The 19,211-nt window shown below is 45.0% G+C and overlaps 1 protein-coding gene across 1 annotated transcript in view; it reads right to left on the reverse strand.

Moving 5' to 3' along the window:
* LOC121724846 (LIM domain containing preferred translocation partner in lipoma) overlaps positions 1-12,022 on the reverse strand; it is a 150,991-nt gene extending 138,969 nt beyond the window's left edge. Inside the window, 1 exon segment of the mRNA XM_042111722.1 lies at positions 12,003-12,022. The gene's annotated coding sequence lies outside the window, so the exon portion shown is untranslated.
* Positions 12,023-19,211: the final 7,189 nt, after the last annotated feature.

Raw genomic sequence — 19,211 nt, forward strand, 5'->3', positions numbered from 1 at the left:
GACAGCCCTATTGCACAATTATGGAAACAGTGCCCTGAAAGTAGTAAATCCTATTACCAGATGAACACAAGCATTTGTTTTAAGACTTTGGCCCTAACAAAAACAATAGCACCAAGTCACAGACAGACAGTGCCTGAGATCCAACAATCCTGAAATGGAAAGGCTCATCTGAATGGCTTTATGGCCAGAACACAGCTATTCTAAAAATGTCAACTATGTTTATTTACCGTCATTGGTTTGGCAAGCTTGCATGATGCACGACATAAATGGTCTGCTCAGTTTGAAGAACAGGACTTGTTTCGTAACTTTCCCCTCCAGGAACGAACACAAACACAAACACGCACACGTACACACACACACATGCGCACACACACACACACACAGATTCATGAACACAAATGCATGCATACCTAACATACTGTACATGTGTCAGAACCAAAACACACACACACACACACACACACACTTACAAACAACTATGAGCATAGAAATACATGCATAGGCCTCCACAGATATGAGTGCAACCGGAAATACATGCAGAAAAAAACACAAACGAAAATGTAAATGAGCCAGAAAGAAAAACATACATACAGTACAGGCATGTGCAAGGGCCTATATATGAGTGGCAGCAACAAAATACATACAGAAACACATACTCACATGCAAACACACGCACGCACACACAAAAACATGCGCACACACACACACACACACACACACACACACACACACACACACACACACACACACACACACACACACACACACACTGTGGTTGCCAGGGATGTTCAGGACATGAGGAAGCCTTCCAGACTGTGGCTGCATCTCTCATGACCACCTCTCCAGGCATATGTGCACAGACAGCTACGGCTACCACTCCAAAGCTACAAAGCACTCATACCATGTCTGCACGATTAGGCTGACAAGACATGGCATACGAGACCCAGTACTGCGGTCTACCCAGTACAAATGAATACCTACAATTTTGTATTTTCTTCAAATTGTTTCAGCAAATATTGTTGCAAGTTTAAGGCTACCTCTACAAGCCACAATGCACTGACACTATATCTACATTATGGTGTGATAAGCCTTGATATGCAAGTTGCACTATCTTGAGTCTATTGACTTGATTTGCATCCGTTCTACAGCACATTGTAGCTTATCAATGCCATGTTTTTTTTTCTTTAATAATTGAGCTTTTCAAATTGTTAAGGCCATGTGGGGCAGCCGTGGCCTACTGGTTAGCGCTTCGGACCTGTAACCGGAGGGTTGCCGGCTCGAACCCCGACCAGTAGGCACGGCTGAAGTGCCCTAGAGCAAGGCACCTAACCCCTCACTGCTCCCCGAGCGCCGCTGTAGCAGGCAGCTCACTGCGCCGGGGTTAGTGTGTGCTTCACCTCACTGTGTGTTCACTGTGTGCCGAGTGTGTTTCACTAATTCATGGATTGGGATAAATGCAGAGACCAAATTTCCCTCACGGGATCAAAACAGTATATATAGTTATACTTATACTTATACTTATGTCTCCAAATCCAGTGGGCCTGATAATTTGAACCGTGTGTCCATTAAAACTTCACAAACTTTTGACATGGAGCAGGCAAGGGCAGTTAGATGGTTATCAGCTCTTTAAACTAAGGGCAATCATGTTGGTTGTTATGGTGGTTGCTAGGATCACATTATAATGGTGGTTGCTAGGTTGTTGCTAGGGCAATGAAGATGGTTGCTAGGGTGCATATGGTGGTTGCTAGAAAGCAAATTTTCACCGGACACTCTGGTATTTGACTCCCTGACTACCTGAGCCTAGCTGGTCAGAAAGAACCACGGAACAGAATCCTAGCCAGACAGGCACATAAATAGCATGTGTGTTTCTGATAAGAATGTATTCCTTTGTCTCAACACATTGTGATGAGATGTATACTTTTCTTAGACTGCACGTCACGTCAGATAAAGACCCCTCCTGATTGGATATTCATTTTTAATTTGAACATAGAATGAGACAAGGTATCTTGAGGGAAAAAGAACATGTTTGATTCATCAGGACGATAATGCAAATGATGTATGTTCTATGCAACCACCGCTTTCTTGGATAAATCCTATTTCTTAGAGGAGCCACGCCAGCACTCACACAAACACAAACACACACACACACACACACACACACACAAATGTATTTTGCCTAATTATCGATCACAAACATAGTACTATACAGTGTTAAGGGTCATTGGTGACTCGTTGAGCCTAATTAAATTTGCTTCGGTGTGTGATCCAGTGTTGTGAAGGTGCTGCTGGGCTCTTTGATGTGGTTACCGTAATTTCCTGCCTACATTGTAAAATGTCTTCAGCCATCATGGTTAATACACAGCAGCGAGCTTTCTGTATTTTTCTGATCTACTGTGAACTGTGTTATACTATTACACTCATACACTGGCGGTCAATAATTTGTATGCAACACTGCCATGCGGTTTATACATAGTGCGGCTAATACATGTAGATGGAATTGTGCACCTATAAATAACACTGTGTTCTCTTTTCCTATCCATCGCCACTGGACATGCTCTGGCAAAGCCCAACACCACTATTGATCTCAGCACTGTCTTCCAGAGGAGGAGACCCATGACAATGTGTTCTTACATGAAACACGCACAGATCGATAGCCTGCCCTGACGTCTGGACACATTCTCTAGTCCAGTCTCTTTCATTTCCTTCTTCTTCAACAATGCACTAGTAAACTGACAGAGGTCAAGAACCTCAGGGCTCTGTAAACAAATGTTAAAAAGCTCTAGTTGTGCCATTCAGTATGGGTCTTGTAGTAAGATTTTCCCTTTCCTAAGGATGTTCTTATAAGGATTCTCTAAGGATTCTCTAAGGACAATTGTGATTCACATAAACATACAATATATTCTTTACATACAGTATGTATAAATGAAGACTGCTTGAGGTGAAACACAATATTGATAATAAAGAATGTATAGTTCTTATGTACAGTGTTAGTTAGTTAGTTATGGGTACCTTGCTCTCTTTACAATGGCAAATAAACATTTTTGGAGAAATTACGAAACAAGAAAGTGTATTTTCTTCTACCAGACAAAACAAGCCATATTAAAATGAGGCAAGTGGCACTTGCACTCATTTGTATTCAAGTTTCTAGTATGTAACCAGCTCATTAAGACCTCTGATTGATTAGCTCTTCTCTTTGTGACTGAGCTGTCTGATGTTTTAAGCACTGGGCCAGCTCAACGATTTACACTCAATTCTGAAAAGCTCTTGAGATCCTGTTGTTGCCGTTAGACTATTCAAATATGCATTTCACTGTTTCTCAAGTTTCTCAGGTAATATAAACATCTCGTTCTTTTCCTGGGAACTACTCCAACGGCAACTCTGTTTGGGCAAACGTTTTCCTTTTGTGAGACTCAGCACACCAACACCTGCACACATTCAGTATGGGTTAAGAAAAGGACAAACCCAACAAACCACATTCACCTCCTTCTCATATGATCCTTTCTTTATGTTCCTCGGATATAAAATGTATGTGGCCAAGGTTTCAAATTACTTGTGTATGTGCAGTTACTGTTTACTTACAATGAAGCGGTGTTGTTACACAAATTCTACAGATCAAGAGACGTATGAGCACTTCATCAGCTGGCATGCCATGTGCCCGTAGTGTGACTTATCACATGGGTTGCAACACGCAGGCCTAGAATACGTGGAGGGATGAAAACCTGAGATCCTCATCATCAAACTAGAAATGGAGGGATTTTCAGATACTTGTTAAGTGGGCAGTTAATGTGGCATGACAGTGGGAGTAAACTTGACCACAAAAGCACTTGAACGAAAACCAGAAGAGATATCGCACCACTATCGAAACAATGTCCTTCTTCAATAAGCATTTGACAGTTTGGGTAGTCTATGCTCAATGTGCTTTTTAAACAGAAAGCCCATTGTTTGGGGTGGTGGGTGCAAGCACCTGGTGAATTTGTGTAGAGAAGCAGAGGACAGGTGTAGAGGCAGGGCCTGTGTTGTGTGCTCATGAGCACTGGGCCTCTCTCTCTCTCTACCTCCCCAGGAGAACTCAGGTTCCCAGGTAGCCAATCAAAACAGCCCGTCTCCATGGAACAACTTACGGAGGGGAGGGGGGCATAAAGAGATAGACAGAGAGAGGGAGATGCATAGAAACAGAGGCCGAGGCAGAGAGGGAGAAGGAGAGAGGATAAGGGACAGAGGAGAGAGGAAGAGAGAGAGAGAGACAGAAGTGGAGAGGGAACAGGAGAGAGGTTGACTCAGTAAGTGTACGTCGAGGGGTGGAAGGTGGAGGGTGGTGGGTGTGGGTTTGGAGGAGGGCAGCGGTGGTTTGAATTAGCACTCATATGCTACGTGACGCGACGAGACCCAACGCAACGATGGGCAGGGCGGCACAGAGCAGCACAGTCAGGCAGGCAGCCACGCGTGGCTAACACCTTTAAAAATTAAAAGGTCCACATCTGTGCGCACAGGGGCCGCGGTCCTGCCTCAGCTCACCCGCGCCTCACTTCCTCCTCGCCACCGCCTCTCCACTCCGCCCAGCTCCGCGCCCCCCGCTCCACACTTCATCCTCGCTCCGCGCTGCCCCGCACTGCCCCGCGCTGCGCTGCGCCGCTCCACTCCGCACCCCTAGCTGCCGGTCGAATGGCTGAGCAGGCTAATGTGACATTACACAGACGAGAGCTCGCCTCTCCCCCAGCGCGCCTCTGTTTGGAAACAAGGGCTGTGTTAGGAGTTCAAGTGGTCATTATGGATCCTGAAAACGCGCTGAGCTGAGCTGCTCCACTCCACGTGGTGCGGTGGGGGGAGGGTAAATATTTGAGAGTGCCGCGAGGCTGACACCACACCACACCACTCACCATAACACACCGAGTCACACCGCGCCACGTGTTGACATATTAATAAAAGCAAATGGGGGCCTTTTGGAGCACTTCCAAACACTGAATGTTTTATGGTGAATGTGCAACACCAGTGACAATGTAGGAGACATGGGAAGGGAAGCAGAGGAGCAGGAGGAGGAGGAGGAGGAGGAGGAGGACCAGGAAGAGGAGGAGGAGGAGGAGGACCAGGAAGAGGAGGAGGAGGAGGACCAGGAAGAGGAGGAGGACCAGGAGGAGGAGGAGGAGCAGGAGGAGGAGGAGGACCAGGAGGAGGAGGAGGAGCAGGAGGAGGAGGAGCAGGAGCAGGAGCAGGAGGAGGAGGACCAGGAGGAGCAAGAGGAGGAGGAGGAGGAGGAGCAGGAGCAGGAGCAGGAGGAGGAGGAGGAGGACCAGGAGGAGGAGGAAGAGGAGGACTCAGGGCTCAGGGCTCAAGAACTCAGGGCTAAGTGCCTTGCTCAAGGGCACTATGGTGGAATTGAACCCACAACTTTTCTGGCAACTGCATGCTAACCTAGCTCCTTAAACACTACCCTACCACCACCCCATCCATACTGGCATCATAGACAAAGCAAGCTTTGCATTTCACTGCAAGGGTCAAGTGCTTCCTATTTCAGTGTCCAAACGCAGACACTGAGCATGTTGGAGAGGACAACACCCTCTGTGGCCAAGCAACACTCGTGACTGGGTGTCTCGCTGTGCCGCCAACATTCAGTGCGTTGTCATACCTCTACATAATTTAATGGACTGGTTCACTCAAAAGCTGACATAACAAAGCACAACATTTTGGTTTGAAGATTAAATCATAAGTGACTGGATGCTGATAATATTTTGTCATCATTCTTATAGCTCTAGTTTTAAAATATTAACAACCACATCAACAACAAACAACAATCTCAAAGGCTACCTGGGGGAAGCCTGGCAGCCACACTGGTCAAATGGCCGTTGGCTCTCTTGGAGCCAGGGCACCACAGATGATCTTGGCAAGTCACAGCCTCTAACCTAACATTGGCAGTGAGCTGCCAAGAACCCATCACCCTCACCTCGCTCAGAACAAGCGTGGCCAACACGTCCACACAGCACCACTGGTAGAAACGTGGCTGGACCTGCCATGGTGTTGGGGTGTAACGGACATTAACCGTCTCGTGCGGAGGTCCCCCTATTTTGTGTGATTATTATCTGCTAACCACTCAGGGCTGCCAGGTATTTGCATGTTAAATCTTCTTCATCCCGCAATCTACGATAGCGGACGATTACAGTTAAATTCACGCTTGTGATGACAGCTACACTTCCCTTGTTATCATGTTGTGTGGACATATATTCTGTTGAAGATAAAATATGGATGTGACAAAAAAAAAGCAGCAGGTGACGGCTGGAAACCGCATCTCGCAGTCTGTCCCCCGAGGCTACTCCAACTGTTGCTCTGTCTCTCTTCTGCAGGCTGGCAGACAGTCTCTGTGATGCCAGCAACCTCTGTCTGACTCCCCACTGAGCATTCAGATACGACACAATAAAACGTCAGTGGTGAAACATACAGTACGTGTGGCCGTGACTGTGACTATTTGCTATACATCACGTTTATTTCGCTCAGCAGGCAAAAAAGTACACTAGTGCACTTGCACTTCCATCAAACAGCCTGAGTTCATATAAAACAGAAGACAAACCTCACTTGCACAGCACAAGGCATTACATGATGTCTCAGAAGCCAAACAGAATGCCGTTCATCTGACAAATCCGGCTGTGATCCCGTTTTTTTTTTTTTCACAAAGGCTGTAAGCACAGTCCCAGGGCAGAAAATACCCTGTTCTCAGGACAAGCTTTTTAAGCTGATACAAAGAGCCAGAAGCAAGAGTGTTGATGACATGATAATAATGGGGTTAATTGTACTTGGTTAATGAGCTCAGTAGGAGGTAATGCAACTCATGTATTAAGCTTCATAAATAGGAGTTCTAGTTGACACTTAAATTAAGTATAATTAAAAACTGTCCCACACCTAACAGTATAAAAGTGTAACCAAAAGTGTAAAGAGAAATACATTTTGTAAACTCACTGGCTCAGTATGTTTACCAAATAGTATTCAAACACATCTTGCTTTGCATCAAGCATGTGAGGAATTACGAGCTCCCCTGACGACGTTCAGAGGGTGAGACCTCTGAAGCGGCCTAAAATCTTGACTCGATCTCTCTCTCTCTCTGTTTCTGTCTGTGAGAAAGACACGTTTTTATCCCTCTCTAGATAATAACATGTTTATCAAAACCCTTCGAAAAAGTGTAGCACATCAAGCCTTGACAACTTGTCAGAGTGTTTTCTTATGTGCCGTTACCACAGTTTTTCCCAAGCTTCTCCCTTGTGACAAAGGCACAGAGTTTTCAGCGCGGAAAACTGTAAATATAAAGCTTCGAGCTTGATATTGAGCGACAGCTCTATATTGGCACGGGGAAATATCAAATGGAATCGGACAGCTTGCATAATGTGAGCGTTTGATCCACGCGACTGCTGCCGGTGTGAGACACAGTCCCGGGAGTTCATCAGATCATCCAGATCTGAGCGGCGTAATGACAGGCAGCTGTCAACACACAACACCTCACTGTTCACCTTCTCACACACACAGCCACCATTCAATTACCACCGTTATTGATACATCAGGCTCACATGTCAGTGCCTGAAGGTGCTGTTTGGTGTGTGCTATCAACTGCTGTTTGTCTGAGCACATCCTAGGCCAGACCTGTCAAACCACCAATCCAAAGGGTCTTCAAACTCAGCTCTCTTCGCTTACAGATGGGGGAATGTTTAAGTATCACAGCGGAATAGGCAATGGCAAAAACAAAACAAAACAACCAACAAAAATAAAACGTTAATTATTGTCTTTCCAGGAATGGTGCCTGATCGCGCCAAGGTGAAAAACTTGAAGCACAGTTAATTAAAATCCCAGCAGGACATCAGATAGTGTGGGGCTATGCACAATAAAAGCATCTCTCTCTCCTGTCAGCATGGGCTGGCTCTGTCACAGTCTGGCCCTCACTGTGTCTGAAGGTGCAGGAGCCACACCACTAACACCAAAAGAGGACACTAAACACACACACACACACACACACACAGTCGCACTTGCACTTGTACACACACACACTCCTACACAAAGAGGAGCGGCTGTGTTGTCGGACAACATGAGGAGTCAACCTTGAACAGCAGGTGCTAATTTGCTGTTTTTCTCTGTAATTCCGACTGCTCAGGCGGCCCTGCTGAAGCGGCGGGATTCGAGTGGTATTTTCAGCCTCGCTCGACGGGAGCCCCAGAACATTTCCTGCTGCCACCTGTCTCCGTCTGACGCTCAATTATGATATCACAAAAGAGTATCAGATCACACCACTTCCCCGATACATGCCGAACAATGAACAGATTGCTGCTGTATCGGAGAAAAAAATAGACTAACCCACGGGATGATGATGGCACAGGACACCCAGGAGGATCATGGGAGATTCAGTGTATCAAAGCAAAGCCACTTTTCCCAGAGGACAACAGGTCAACATCATGGGGCTCGCTGCTCCAAAGCAACACAGACGGCAAGACTGAATGATGTGGGACATAATGTGTCTGTACATCTATATACCTGCATTGCCAGGACATACAAACAGTCACAAAGAGGTGCAAAACAGACTGACCACTGAGAAAGAGCCATGAGTAAGGCATGAGGTTTTGTGTGTGTGTGTGTGTGTGCGTGTGTGCGTGCGTGCGTGCGTGTGTGTGTGTGTGTGAGAGAGAGAGAGAGAGAGAGAGAGAGAGAGAGAAAGAGAAAGAGAAAGAGAAAGAGAGTGTGGATGTTCCCTAAGGGAAAATAAGACTATATTCAAAACATTAGTCTGTCTGTCATACATCTGAGCAGTAAAGCCATATTCTCTTTTGACCGGATAGATGTTAACCTATGATGTTATCCCTGTGCAACAGGATCAAACACGGCCTCAGACTCCCAAGCTGCTTCACCTATCCCAAACGCACACGAACAAGCCAGGCGAGAGACTGAGCAGATTATCATCTCAGCGTGCTGGGACGTGTCCACGTCGGGAAAAAAGCACTCCTGACAGCCATCGGGATTAAACCTTTATCTGCGGAATCGAAGTGTTTGAGATAACGAGAAGCGGGACCAATTCATGGCGGAGGAGAAGTATTAGGTGCAGCAACCTCCTGGCAGACCCCCCCCTGATCACCACTCATCAGTCTCCCCTGTCTCACCTGAGAGCGCCGTTAATTGGCCTAAACTGGCAACTCTTTGGTCCCAGGCTCTCCTCATCACGTCTGAGTGAATAAAATCCTTATCTTCAAGGAGTGCGATTTAGATAGCGGAAAGGGGGGGGGGGGGTGCGGGCTAACATAAAATGGAGCTAAGCGTGGGTTTTTTTCATGCTCAGGTTTTTTTTTTATAATCTGGTGTATTCATTTCTGAAATTAATAACAACGCTGAAGGTTAAAGCCGCGTCTGAGGGAGAACTGGCGTGCCTCTCTTTTCCTCTTTGTGCTGGCACCCAACGGAGTCCGCCATTAATATTGAAAGAGCCGCTTGCTTTTACTTTCTGTGATTTTTAAGTGTTTTAAGTTGACTTAGATCAAAACTTGGCCTCTTTGAGACGGGAGTGAGTGAGTGAGTGAAGCTGAGAGAGACGTGTGTGAGAGTGTGTCCGTGTGTATGTGTGTATGTGTGTGTGTGTGTGTGTGTGTGTGTGTGTGTGTGACAATGACGGGCTTGTGTGGCATGTTGCCTCTGAGTGAACGACTGACTACCCAGCCGACAGAGATCACAGGCAGTTTTCACATCTCTGCTTGGCAGAGCTTTCAAGCTTATGTTTGATGTCTGTGTGCGTGCGTATGTGTGTGTGTGTGTGTATGTATGCTTAGTGTGTCGTAGTGTTAGTGTCTGTGTGCGTATGTGTGTGTGTGTGTGTGTGTGTGTGTGTGTGTGTGTGTGTGTGTGTGTGTGTGTGTGTGGTCAAAGGGAAGATGCTGTCCACAGACTATGTGGTGGGGATCAAGTGGCTATAAGTTGAAGTTCCATGTCAAACTGCAGACATGTGTCTCTCTAGGTCACTTGTGGCCCTGCGTCAGGATACACAGAGAACGCAAAAAACCGCTACAGAGGGGAGTTGGTCTGCAACTAAAACTTAACCCTTGACCACTGTCAACTGTTCCATTCAATAGGGTGGTGTGCTTTGGCAAAATCAATGTGTAATTATAATTATTATTATAACCCTCCTGAATTCCTTTCAGCGCTCTGCCAGACATACACACAAATACACACACACACACCACACAAATACACACACACACACACACACACACACACACCACACAAATGCACACTCACACACACATACATCCTGCCATAATAAGATCACACATAAAGACACATGGAGGGAGTATTCACACACACACACACACACACACATACACTCATAAAACCTCATTGTGACCCGCAGTGTAACACCCAGTCAAGAGTCAAACCTCCTCAGTGAAAAATGTTCCATTATGTGTTGTCATCCGTGGAAAGATATACAACCAGGTTAAGAAAGCTAGGCAGCCCAGCATTCAATCAGATTCAAAATATGTCCATGACAGGATAAAAACCAGGCCCAGTCAACACATTTACTCTTTTGACGAAAAAAACACAAACACTTCTTTAGCATTTTCATGTCTGGACACAAGACAGAGCTTTTGCAATATCTTATTACTGACATGGTGATTTCATTGTGCAAGAAACCTTCAGCTTTCCAAAAAGCATTGCGGGCCACATCTGGTGATTGTTTGCCTGATGACACATTTCAGGGTCTGTCATCACTCAAAGCGCGCTAAAACACACAGAAGCTCACAGAATGCCTCCACTCAAACGGCCATCCTTCAAAATGCTCAGCGCCAAGCTTGACAAGGATTTCCACTGCCATTAAAAAAAAAGAAAAATCCGACGGCAGTCCAGACTGGAAACTGGCTGAGGGCCAAGTGGAGCCATAACCTGGCACAGATCTGCCACAAATCTGCATCAGACCAGAACCATGTTCCATTTCAATCCACCACTCCATGAAACAGAACCCGGTTCTGATTCAGTCCGCAGCTCAAGAACAGAACAGGTTCCATTTCGGCCTGTTACTTCCGTCTCTGTGTAAGCAGAGGGGTGGTCTGAATCCGTGTTCTGGGGCGGCCTTGAGGCCCTCTTCCTGGGGCCGCCGAGAGTGAAAGATGAGCCAGTGTCAGCAGAACGAGACCCACCAATCGGGGGAACACTGTGTGACTGTTTAGGTTATTAAAGTGTGGCTGGCTACAGCGGTTATCCCGTCATGCATAAATAGCCCACAGGGGAACCGCCATTTGTAGTGTGAGAAAGTCTTGTAAAAACCTCTTTCCCGCTAATCAATCAATGTTCTGTAATTACCGAATAGCAGCCAAGTGAACGGGCCAGGCAAGACTGAAAATACATCATAGAGACACGTCCATTAGGATTATGGATTAAAGTGGACACAGCAGATCGGCATGTTTAACATGACACTCTTTATTAAGCTAATACTGTATATGTGTGTTAATGTAAAGCCATTCAGCACGTGTCTCTAGGTCCAAGCATGGCACGAGGAAAAATGAGGAGAGGCCATCTAACAGTGACATGCTCTTGGTCACATGCTGGAATTGAAGTAGTAATCCAATATGTGAGTATGCTGTTCATGCTCTGAATGATACATACAGTATTTCAGCATCATAAAACTTAATTCCTCTCCTTTTTCTCTAAAATGTAATTGACTGACTTTAGTGATGTTTAATGCCTTTACAGACAGCCATGCTTTAACATAAGCAGTAATTCTGTTTCTTTAAAATGGTCAAACAACCCAAGTCTATCCTAAGATATCTTTACAGATGAGAGAGAAAAAAACAGCAATGATGTTTTATTTTCAGCATCCGGCGGGCCAAAGAGCTCCTGTACACTCGAGGGAAGCCGTAGACGTGCAACCTTCAGTTAGAGGCGAGCGCTCAGAAACACGCGCAGGCTGCCTATGACACAACCCACTTCCTGTTTTCAGACTGATCCCCATCAGTGGCTTCACAATCTCATATCTGTATCATCTGTGCAGGACTCACCTCTCAAGTTGAGAGTGAGACAGCTGTCCTGAGGATGAGAGATCTGTCCTGAGGGTGAGACATCTGTGGAAACAGAGCACACCTCTATCTATCTTGAGAGTGAGACAGCTAAGGCTACACCTTAAATCATCTCAAATGATGCACCTGTAACTCACGTAATTTAAACTTCTATCCTGAGAGTGAAACATCTTTCCTCAGAGTGAGACATCTTTGCTGAGTGCTTGAGTGTGACGCCTGTGAACTCAGGACACCCTTCTCTGTCCTGAGAGTGAGACAACTTTTTCTTGAGAGTAAGACATCTGTCAGAATGAGACATCTGTGGGTTCAGGACCCAGCTCTCAGCCATGAGAGTGAGACATTTGTGGGAGTGAGACGGCTAAGTGTAGAGGACACACTCTACTGTACTGTGGGGACACATCTGTTCAAAAGGGAAGTTCCAAAGATTTGGCTACTTCTCCTGCCAAATTCAGCTTCCACCTGCACAATAAGCTAACAGTGCAAAGTCTTCTTGGTACAAAGTACTAAAAGTAAAAGCAAATTTTGACAAATAGCATGCTATAATATACGACTTGTTATTTTTATGCCAGGTGGTGTTGATTGGGGATATGTTTTTTATGGAAAATATTATATGCTTTTGGAAACGATTTCATTTTAAAATTTAATCACAGGAAATCTGAAGGCCAAACTATGAGTCTATCTCACCAGGACTGCTCACGTGAAAACAGCATTTGTCTGAAGTGTCTCACAGCAGCCCCCCTTCCCAGGAGGCACAGCACTGCCGGGCGGCTGATTGGACAGCCCATCGTCACAGTGAAGCAAAAAAAACAAAACAGCAGAGGGGCCGCAGCACCACAAACAACAACAACAACACCGCCACTGAGCTCATTAGCATCAACCCGCCGCCACCGTTCCGTAAACTCTTCCTCTCATTACTCCGGCAAAACCAGCTTTATTAAGAAGCGGGCAGAGTAATCAGCCTGGCATCAGCTTGGCATTGTGCCCTTTAAGCCCAGCTTTACGCGGGCACTGCTGTGGCAGCGTGGGTAAGAAGTTAAACAAGACAAAATAACATGGTGTTACAGGGGGCATTAGCCTGCACAAGGAGATGATGTTGTGGTGGGTGGGGGGTGGCGGGTGTTAAGAGGATTGCTCCTTGTTCTCTATTGCCCAACCATATGTTAAACACCTTCTTACTTCACACTCACTCACACACACACACACACACACACAACAAGTGTCTGCTTAAGTCTCCATAAGACAGAGACATTATTTGGGATTTTTGTAGTGGAGGCAATCTCCACTCCTGTACGCAGGAGACAAGACAAGCTGTAATCAAACACAAACATCAAGTCAAACACTTTCCCCAGGACGGATGAGGAAGAAAAAACAGCTGAATTCTGGGAAAATTTAGGGATTACTTTGCGCTTGGCCGACAAAGTCCTCTAAGATACGGCACTTCTGATGAAAGAGAGGCTTGGGCTCTTCTCCTACACATCATCCAGCCGATTAATTGTTTTTTTTTTCTTTTTTTTTTTTCTGGTAAGTTGAGAGCATTCGGTACTCTTTTATTTTCACAACGTTTACAGGTACGGCATACTTTGCCTCCATTCTCCCCATCACTCGCTTGTGTGATTTCAGATTCCGAGTGTGCACGCACACACGCACACACACACACACACACACACACACACACACACACACACACACTTTTATCTCACGGTACGTGGTGCAAATCCAGCCTTCCTTCCTTTCTTTCTTTCTTTCTGCCTCCTTCTTAACTTCTGAAGGTTGTTGGCTAGAGCGCATAATCCTGAGCCCAGCCCCCTCATTGGCACCACTAAATGGGATCCCTCATCAATAGCACCTTGTCTTATAGAATACAGCATGTCTTGACTGAGCAATTCTATAATATGCTACTGCTCTGGATGGGGAAATCAATGACTATTTAAGAGGAAAAAAGAATTAAAACACACACACACACACACACAGTTGCACGTAGCTCATGACATACACAAATGGATGATCCCTCTACACGAGTGGCAGCAAATTACAGGTCTAAACAGCAGGGGGTTGGGTGGGATTTTCCTTGTTTTGAGTCCAGATCGGTTTCAATTGGGGCGAGCCATGTCTATGGGGTGTGTGTGTGTGTGGGGGTGGAGTGGTGTCTCCACTAAGGAGAGAAGCCTGTTTGGGCCTCTCTTACTTGGGCTCTCTCAACCTAAGGCCACCATGGGCTGCCAGCTACATGCAGGATATTTACAGCATGCTTTTTTTTTTGTGTGTGTGTGTGTGTGTGTGTGTGTGTGTGTGTGTGTGTGTGTGTGTGTGTGTGTGTGTGTGTGTGTGTGTGTGTCTTTCTGTCTGTCTGTCTGTGTGTATGTGTGTATGTGTCTGTGTGTATGCATGTGTGGTGCGTAGCGTTACTGCCTAGGCCATGTGCACAGACTCTGTGTCAGGCTTGCAATTAGCTGGATTAATAAAGAAAGAACAAAGTGTAAAAGCTGCCAAGTAATGTTTTGCATCTGTTATCAGGGGGCTGTGCCAACCCTACTCCTACCATGTAAATAGGCTCATTGACTCATCCATTGCAGATATGACTATTAACACAGTGCGAGAAGTGTCCTGTGGAACATAACAGGCTTTGTTCATATTTGCGTTGTTGTTTTAACCAGTATTAGTAATTCCAAATAAAACAATTAAATGTGTGTGTGGTTGTACATATCTATTTGTATACAGGTGTAAGGGGATGGGGGGATAGACACCTGGGCACACAGGGGAAACAAGCACCCAGGCACGTCAGTGCCAATGGGCGGAGTTAGGACACAGCGGCCTGGGCCGTAACACACCAAACTCCAGTCCTAAACACCAACACTCCCTTCACCAAACTCTAGTCCTAAACACTAACGCTCCCTTCACCAACCACCAAACTCCAGTCCTAAACACCAACGCTACCTTCACTAAACTGCAGTCCTAAACACTAACGCTCCCTTCACCAAACTGCAGTCCTAAACACCAACGCTACCTTCACCAAACTCCAGTCCTAAACACCAACACTCCCTTCACTAAACTCCAGTCCTAAACACCCTGATGCCCCCACCACCAAACTCCTCCCATTCCTGAACCTGGACACAGACGAACTAAGTTCTAAACACCACAACTCCCTCCACCACATTTCTCCATGCCTGAAAAACAGACACAGAGAGAGCCAATCGCACATACACAGCCATTATCAACCTCAGCCATTATCAACAAAGCCATTATCAACACTGTGAAGCGGAAGTTGATCTTTGAGGTTGATCTCGAGGAGATAAACTGTTACTTCACCAACTCACAATAAGCTCCATGACCTCTACTGTGATTGACTAATTGACAAGGCCAGAAGCAGGACACCATCGAGGCATCCCATTGACATCTTCTGCATCCCATGTTGTTCGGTTACTACTACATACAGTATACCTGCCAAGGTTTCAGAAAATAAAGACACGGCAATGAGAAACATAATGATTTATTCAGAAATTATCATTATTCCAGCAGGGAACACATTTACTCCAGCGGAATGGTTGCCAAGCAACGCAGAGACGCAATAATTCTAACTTTTGTATCAACCTGTCATAGATATATATACTGACTAGATGTCGCCTTGACGACTGCTGTTCATTGGAACGAATGCGTCAATCGAGACGCCATCTTGCCGCGGTGGCCCACTCCTCAATAATGCATTGACGTCAATCTGAGCAAAGATCTAGCGAAAATAAAATCACCATAAATCGTCAAAATCTCAAGCAATTATCTAGTTTTTTGGGTTGCTCCAACTGACAGGTATGTATTTATGGTCGAGTCTAGAGAAAACTAAGCCTTTGACGATAATAAAGATAGATTTTATCCCGTCTAGCCCCATAGACTCCCATTCATTCTGCACTAGCTAGCGGCGGCCCCTAGAGGAACAATGAGTGAACTGCAACCAGGTTCGATACAATGAAAGTAAGCAGACTCTCCGTAGACAGGCTCTGGTTGAGGCCACATACCTCTCGTCTCGTTTACTCGTTAAGTTGTAATCTTACCAGAAGTTGCTGTAGATCTGTAGAACATTTACTTCCGTGCTTTAACGTGGTCTGCTACTTCATACGCCAGTCGTTACTTTTTTAATCATGGGCCAATGCTATGGGCAAACGAGATGTAGCTTAATTCACAAATGACAAAGCCATGAGAAAAGTGATTTTCTTACGTTTCAACAACAACGAAACCGAGTTTGCCATCATTGTGAGAAGTTCCCAAATTTGTCGCTAATCGCTAAAAAGGCTTTCTGTCGCTGGGGATGGCCAAACGTCGCTAAATAGGTAACACTGACAATACAGGAGAACTAGTTTAGAGCTTCAGATCCCTGCTACAAGATGGCGGCGGTGTTGACGCATGCTGAGAAGCCGAAGGCGACATCTAGTCAGTATATATATCTATGTCAACCTGTGACATGTAATATGGAATTCAATGAAGTCAGCGTGAATGGTTGCAGAGCGTTTTACAAAGGCTTCAAAACACAATACAGCCAATCACATCCTTATTGGAATATGTCCGGTCTGTGGAAACTTCTTACAATTAAATGAAAAGAAAACAGAGATAATTATTTTTGGTCCACTCATCTCTGTTCCTAAGATAAGAAATGCACTTGGGCCACTGGCTGTAAATTGCCACAGTGAGGTCAGAAATCTAGGTGTTTTCCTAGATTCCTCTTTGAATTTCAATAAGCAAGTCAGTAGTGTGGTTAAGGGAAGCTTTTTTCAACTAAGACAAATAGCTAAATTAAAGCCCTGGCTCTCATATACTGACTTAGAAACTGTAATCCATGCTTTTGTTACATCTAGGCTGGACTATTGTAACTCTCTGTATTTAGGTCTGAACCAATCTACCCTTGCTAGACTTCAATTATTTCAAAATGCAGCAGCTAGGCGTCTTACTGGAACAAAGAAACATATGCACATAAGTCCTGTGCTGGCCCAACTCCATTGGTTACCTGTCAATTACAGAATTGGGGGCCAAGCAGCGAAGCATTGTGTTTCTACGTTTTTCCTATTATTATTATTATATGCAATGGAAGTCAATGGCAGCCCATAGAACCGTCTGGTAAAAAGTTGGGAAATTTGGCACACTAATTGGGGACGGTCCCATGATTCATGTCAACAAGTTTCATGTCGGCAACTCGAACCCTCTAGCGCAGGGGTCTCTAGCGCAGGGGTTTGGCCCGCGGGCACACCCGGCCCGCGTCCTGCCCAATTCCGGCCCGCGACGTATGACAAAATAATAATGTAATCCGGCCCTTGAGGCTATTAATTGCGACAAACAACGATACTGATTAAAATAGACGATATATCCAGGTACGGTGACATCTCATTTGTAGGCCTACTCTGCTCCACTATGTGCAAGACATCCAGAGCTTGATTCAAACCCAAAATCGCTACGCAAAGTTTTCAGGAAATACTTGTATTACACGCGAGAAACACAAAGACGTGCATTTGTAATGACGCGGAAGGCCATAGTGTTGCAGAAATTGAAGCAGAAATTAAGCAGAAATAGCCAGGCCTACACCAAATGTTGAAAAACGTTCACGTGTGATGAAGTCTTAGGTAAGCTATGTTATTCACCTATTCTAATTCTGAAGGAGAATATCCTTTTGGAGATTATGATCGATCGTCTATGACTGATAGTCACGGTGCGTCTGTGAATGGAGGTGCGTGTATACAACGGTGTCCACTAAGCATACCATGCTTGTTTCGACCCTCTGCCCAACATAGCTTGGAGGTTGCAGTGGTAATCGTGATGATAGTGTCCGTAATGGATGTGGTACAGACAGCAGGGCTAGTAGAAATAGGGCTCTAAAGAACTACAAAGTCACCCGCAATATGATGCGAACTTCTGGGTACTGCAGATTACCCGCGATAGGAACTGTTTGACCAAAATACTTTATTGTAGGCCTATATTGTAGTAATCTATTACTAAACCACAACATCTTAGGTGTTGGTATACATCTTAGGTGTTTTTCTGTTAATTTGTTATGTGGGTAATATGAAAAAAGGAAAGTAAACCTGCTTACATATGTTCATCCAGTATTTACTGAAAGGTGCATAATTTGAGGTGCTTGCCATCCAGTGACAAATTAGATGGGTAAATTTAACCCCTTCATAAACTTTTGCTTTACTCAAAGATTTTTACATTTACAGTATAACTTTATCTCTGACCACTTTCAAGCCATGGCCTTTTAAATTTTGATATAAAAATCCAATGGTGTTGCTTTCTTAACCCTGATGCCTAGTTTGCCAGGTTTAAAAAAGTTATGAGAGGAAATATTTTTATTTGGTGTGAAACACACACACATACCTGTTTTTTATGTTTTTCATTTATTTTATAATTTGTATTAATATTTATTTTATCATTATTTTATTTATAAGCTAAGGTTGCTAGCACAGGTGTCTAAAACTAGATAAAAACACTTGCACTTTCTGTTTGCAGTTTTGTGTGGTATTTGAAAAAAAGAACATTGCATTTTCAGAAATAGCCGGCCCTCCAATCAGATGACGTTGGCAGAATTGGCCCCCAGCTCATTTGAGTTTGAGACCCCTGCTCTAGCGCCACCAACAGGCCAAAGTTGGAAGTGTGTTCACTCACGTAACTTTTGACCCGTAGGTCCGATTTTCAAAAGTCAGGTATCGTTGGAATCCTTGGACCAAGCCGAGTTCAACGCACCCTATGACGTCATTTTCCGCCATGACGGATTTTCCGCCATTTTGGATTTCATCAAAAACACTTAAAATGTATCAGGGGTCACATACTTTCTCTGATTCCCACCAAATTTTACACAGATCATCTTCAGACCAAGCCTCACAAAAGTTATCACTTTTCGTCTTCAGAAGTATTACCGTTCGCCCGTAACAGCCAATCAAAATTTGTGGTGAAGCCGCCAAACAGGAAGTGAGCTCATATCTCAGCAACCCTTGCAGTCATCAAATCCAAACTTGGTATATGGACTCATGACCCCATCAGGAGGACGCTGTAGAAATTTGGTGACCTTTGACCTCTAGGGGGCGCTGTAAATCAGTAACATGCCTTTTGGATTGTAGCTGCTGTTGTGCCTAGAATTATCCTTATGTCGACAGATGGCAATTCATGACATCAACATAATTGATTTGGCCGCCATATTGGATTTAATCAAAACCACTA

Source organism: Alosa sapidissima, chromosome 12 (genome assembly GCF_018492685.1).
Source record: "Alosa sapidissima isolate fAloSap1 chromosome 12, fAloSap1.pri, whole genome shotgun sequence".
NCBI lineage: Eukaryota > Metazoa > Chordata > Actinopteri > Clupeiformes > Clupeidae > Alosa > Alosa sapidissima.